Here is a 6,000-nt window from a genome sequence, read left to right as displayed (position 1 = left end):
CATAGACCACAACGTGTCCCTAGTAAGCCTCTAGTTGACTAGCTCGTTGATCAACAGATAGTCATGGTTTCCTGACTATGGACATTGGATGTCATTGATAACGGGATCACATCATTAGGAGAATGATGTGATGGACAAGACCCAATCCTAAGCATAGCTCAAAGATCGTGTAGTTCGTTTGCTAGAGCTTTTCCCAATGTCAAGTATCTTCTCCTTAGACCATGAGATCATGCAACTCCCGGATACCGTAGGAGTAATTTGGGTGTGCCAAACGTCACAACGTAACTGGGTGACTATAAAGGTACACTACGGGTATCTCCGAAAGTGTCTGTTGGGTTGGCACGGATCGAGACTGGGATTTGTCACTCCGTATGACGGAGAGGTGTCTCTGGGCCCACTCGGTAATGCATCAACATAATGAGCTCAATGTGACTAAGGAGTTAGTCACGGGATCATGCATTGCGGTACGAGTAAAGAGACTTGCCGGTAACGAGATTGAACAAGGTATTGGGATACCGACGATCGAATCTCAGGCAAGTAACATATCGATTGACAAAGGGAATTGTATACGGGATTGATTGAATCCTCGACATCGTGGTTCATACGATGAGATCATCGTGGAACATGTGGGAGCCAACATGGGTATCCAGATCCCGTTGTTGGTTATTGACCGGAGAGGCGTCTCGGTCATGTCTGCATGTCTCCCGAACCCGTAGGGTCTACACACTTAAGGTTCGGTGACGCTAGGGTTGTAGAGATATGAGTATGCGGAAACCCGAAAGTTGTTCGGAGTCCCGGATGAGATCCCGAACGTCACGAGGAGTTCCGGAATGGTCCGGAGGTGAAGAATTATATATAGGAAGTCAAGTTTCGGCCACCAGGAAAGATTCGGGGGATACCGGTATTGTACCGGGACCACCGGAAGGGTCCCGGGGGTTCACCGGGTGGGGCCACCTATCCCGGAGGGCCCCATGGGCTGAAGTGGGAAGGGAACCAGCCCTTAGTGGGCTGGGGCACCCCCATGGGCCTTCCCCCTGCGCCTAGGGTTGGAAACCCTAGGGTGGGGGGCGCCCCACTTACCTTGGGCGGCAAGTCTCCCCCCTGGCCGCCACCCCCATGCAGATGGGACTTGGCCGGCGGCCCCCTCCCAGCGGGCCTATATAAAGGGGGGAGGGAGGGAAGCACTCCTACAGCCTTGGGCGCCTCCCTCCTCCCCTGCAACACCTCTCCCTCTCGCAGAAGCTCGGCGAAGCCCTGCCGAGATCCCGCTACATCCACCACCACGCCGTCGTGCTGCTGGATCTCCATCAACCTCTCCTTCCCCCTTGCTGGATCAAGAAGGAGGAGACGTCGCTGCTCCGTACGTGTGTTGAACGCGGGGGTGCCGTCCGTTCGGCACTCGGTCATCGGTGATTTGGATCACGGCGAGTACGACTCCATCAACCTCGTTCATTGGAACGCTTCCGCTCGCGATCTACAAGGGTATGTAGATGCACTCCTTTCCCCTCGTTGCTAGTATACTCCATAGATGGATCTTGGTGATGCGTAGAAAATTTTGTCGCGTTCCGATGGAGCAATCTCCGCCGGTCTCCGATATACCGGAGCCCCGTCGAATCTTGACGGGAATCTGGATGAGTTTGGAGCGTGGTGTCCAGCACCTAGCTCGGACGTCCTTTGGAAGATCCAACCGTTGATCGGCTGCGGAATTCCTATATCTACCACCCCTTAGAATTTCAGCTCGATCCGACCGTCCAAACTCAGGGAACCTTCCGATTGGTGCATCACTTTTCAGATCTGTTTTCTGCGCGAGAACGAATCCGACCCGAGTTCATCTTTTTTATGAACGGGATTGCGGACATCCTTTTTGAAGGAAGTTTTGTATGGGGTATTATGTTTTGTTCCCAAACACATCCCACTAATTTTAAAGTCTTTTTCAATATGATCTTCACCATCGCGCTGGTCAAACCAGCCTGACAACGTTGCTCCACGGCTGCCGACCTGCGCTAGACACGTCGTCGTTTTGTTGAGCTGAGCTCAACTTCTTTGGATCATCATCTCGGCAAGACGAACAAGAGTTCGGCATCGCAAAGGATAAATCATCATCAACCTCGTTGCCCCACGGATTACATGGAGCGGGCACATCGGCATCGCCGCACAGTCACTTCATCAAGCCGGCATTGACCACGTCATGAGTTATGACCTGCATCGGCATGGCCGCACCGTTGCTTCTTCGAGCCAATGTCCATCGCGCCGAACTACTTCAACACCTCGGCTGACATGGCAGCTGCAACGTCTCCTTACCGACCTGCTCCGTCACCTCGTCTAGACCGAGGGCTTCGCCATCCCTTCATCAACCTACTCCGGAGACTTCGACGTCGTTAGCCGACCAGCTTCGTCACGTTAGCTGGACCGGGGGCTTTGCCTCGGCAAGCCAACCTTTACCAGCATCGCCATGCCGTCGCTTCACCGCCCATCAGGCAATGGGTGTGCGGATCGAGTCCCCATTTGGGAGTCACTTTTCTTCGAACTGCTACAACAAATAAACCAGGTGCTATTAATCCTAGCAATTTTTGCTTGTTTGGGTTTATTTTTTCCAAGGAATTATTAGTCTGGTTTGTTCCATCATCTATACACAGGTCTATCTAATGGCGGCCGTATCAACGACAGTCGCGTGGTGGTTCGATAAGTTTCCATACATAGTTCGGTGAACGCCGCATCGGGAACTCGGACCGACCTGTGAATTCAGGCTTTGCCACGCCTTTACCGCCTCACGCTGACGCCCTGCATCGACATTGACTTCGGCGCCAGGCCACTTATTTTTAAATAAATTATCTTGCGTAAATTAATTACGCGAGGATTTTTATATTTTTATATTATTATTGTTGGCCTGCACTATTTTACATATTCAGGTAATGGACTTCGACTGCGTCAGCTGGTCTCGTCGGCAAGCCGACGCCGTCGTCCCAATCGGCGTAACTCGGCTCGCGTGATCACCTTGCCGGCCGTGTTGCCATACTGACGTGTTCGGTTTCCTCAAGGACTTCGGCATCGCCGAGAGAGCTCTACCTCATCGAGCGTTTGGTGCACAGTAAATGATTTGGGTCTGGCAGTGTTGTCACCTCGGCATACTGACATACCACGTCACCTCAACTGGACGGGGGGCTTCGTCAACACTTCATTAACCCACGCCGGGGACTTTGGCATCACTCTGCCGGCCTGCATTGGTGGTGCTATGTCACCACTTCAGAGTGCCGAGCTCTTCGGGACCGGCTTGCTGGGATGGAACCTTGTCCCGCGTCAAGCTTGGACCGCGTCATCAATGCCGAACACATTAACCAGCTAAGTCGCTTTCATGCTCAAAGTTTTCAATTTTTAACTTGTGTTCGGTTCGACCATGGTCATATACGTTGTTCATTAAAAGAAGCTCCCCTTACCCATGTTAAGTGTGGGCTCTTCAAATTTACACGAGTCGTTCTATGATAATGTGTTTTCATCTTGGTCGTTGCAAAGTCTTTTTCTACCGCTCCTTTTTTGACTCGAGTGTATGGTCAATAGCCTGATAGCCTAGCTTCTCTCTAAAGCCGCTCGAGTTTAGTTCGCTAAACTGGCCTCGGAGAACCACTCCGCCTTCGGGATAAGGAGCATGAAGCCGTAGGCTGACCCGCTTGAAGTCTTGAGATCGGATGTGTCATGTTAAAGCACGGCAGAAGCACAATTTTTTTTAAAGACCAATTTCCAGATTGGCACCAAAATGTCGGTTTAGTCCGGACGTCAAGCTTTTACATAAGTTTTTGGCTTTTCGAGCCTATGGCACTTTTAAACTATTGGGGTGTTTCCAACGTAAGTCTCATAGTGCAACGTCGGACACCTTTAGAGATTCTGCAAAAATATTCTCGGATATTGCTATATATGTATCGGTTTCTAATTGTGTCTTTGGTCAATAGTTGGGTTGCCCGGCTCCTGTGCTTGCCTCCTACGTTCCGCTTTGTTCGGCTAGGTGTGCAAAGGGAGAACCACTGCGATTGTGCTTCCAGCTCGCATGGTTAAGCACCTCAGTGGAGAAAGCCGAAAACTGACTGTCACAATAAGCGTAAACTGGTCAGTGATCTGATGACTGTGTTAAATGACGGGCCGTTCATAACATTGGCCAAAGTGTTTATGGCTTGACCTCGGCTGTCGCCGAATACTAACCAGGGGCTAGTAGCCGGCCTCCCAACTTTAAGCTCCTATGACTAAGTGAAAGTTATAAAGCCTGTATATCTGATTGCCTCGTTTTCGCTAACACAACCGCCTTCGAGCACCGAGACGTCAGCTAAGGGTTGTTTGTTATTGCGGAAACACCCTGCGTAGCATCTACAAGGGGGTGGAAGCCGACGATGGGCCACTTTCAACTGATAAACGGTCGCAACGGAGTCAAAATAAACATATCATCGGCATTTGTATTTAATATACAAGGGCCACCTTCCGTAATCATCGTTATAAAGCCATAAATATGCATCAATTTGACTTAAGATTTCAGCCAAACTGGGTTGCCTGGCTCCTGTGATTACCCCTATGTTCCCGATTGTTCGGCTAGGAGGTAAAGGGAGCACCTCTGTGATTGTTACTTCCGGGTCATCCGTGTTAGTACCTCAGACTGGGAGAAGCCGAAAGCTAGCCATCTTAAAGAATATAATTGGTCGGCAACGACGGAAGTGAAAATTTTGGTCCATTAAAAGCCACAGAGATCGGGAACTTACCCTGAACTAAATCCTCAATATTTTTCTCCTCCATCGATCGGAGTTGAGGTTTCATGATCATAGTCGGCATGACAACCCAAAGAAAGGAACCGATAGCGGGATTATTTTCTTTGGGAGATGTTTGATAAGTCTCCAACGTATCTATAATTTTTGATTGTTCCATGCTATTATATTATCTGTTTTGGATGTTTAATGGGCTTTACTAAGCACTTTTATATTGTTTTTGGGACTAACCTATTAACCGAAGGCCTAGTGCAAATTGTTGTTTTTTGTCTATTTCAGTGTTTCGCAGAAAAGAAATATCAAACAAAGTCCAAACGGAATGAAACCTTCGGGAGAGTTATTTTTGGAACAAACGTGATCCAGAGGACTTGGAGTGGACGTCAAGAAAGAAGCAAGGAGGCCACGAGGCAGGGAGGCGCACCTGCCCCCCTGGGCGCACCCCCCACCCGCGTGGGCCCCTCGCAGCTCCACCGACCTACTTCTTCCTCCTATATATACCCATATACCCCAAAAACATCCAGGAGCACCACGAAACCCTATTTCGACCGCCGTAACCTTCTGTACCCGTGAGATCCCATCTTGTGGCCTTTTTTGGTGCTCTGCCGGAGGGGGAATCGATCACGGAGGGCTTCTACATCAACACCATAGCCTCTCCGATGATGTGTGAGTAGTTTACCACAGACCTTCGGGTCCATAGTTGTTAGCTAGATGGCTACTTCTCTCTCTTTGGATCTCAATACAAAGTTCTCCTCGAGCTTCTTGGAGATCTATTCGATGTAACTCTTTTTGCGGTGTGTTTGTCGAGATCCGATGAATTGTGGGTTTATGATCAAGATTATCTATGAACAATATTTTAATCTCCTCTGAATTCTTTTATGTATGATTTTTTATCTTTGCAAGTCTCTTCGAATTATCAGTTTGGTTTGGCCTACTAGATTGATCTTTCTTGCAATGGGAGAAGTGCTTAGCTTTGGGTTCAATCTTGCGTTGCTCAATCCCAGTGACAGATAGGGAAATGACACGTATTGTATTGTTGCCATCGAGGATAAAAAGATGGGGTTTATATCATATTGCTTGAGTTTATCCCTCTACATCATGTCATCTTGCCTAATGAGTTACTCTGTTCTTATGAACTTAATTCTCTAGATGCATGCTGGATAGCGGTCGATGTGTGGAGTAATAGTAGTAGATGCAGAATTGTTTCGGTCTACTTGTTACGTACGTGATGCCTATATACATGATCATGCCTAGATATTCT

Source organism: Aegilops tauschii, chromosome 4 (assembly GCF_002575655.3).
Source record: "Aegilops tauschii subsp. strangulata cultivar AL8/78 chromosome 4, Aet v6.0, whole genome shotgun sequence".
Taxonomy (NCBI): Eukaryota; Viridiplantae; Streptophyta; class Magnoliopsida; order Poales; family Poaceae; genus Aegilops; species Aegilops tauschii.
This window is presented reverse-complemented; position numbering follows the sequence as displayed.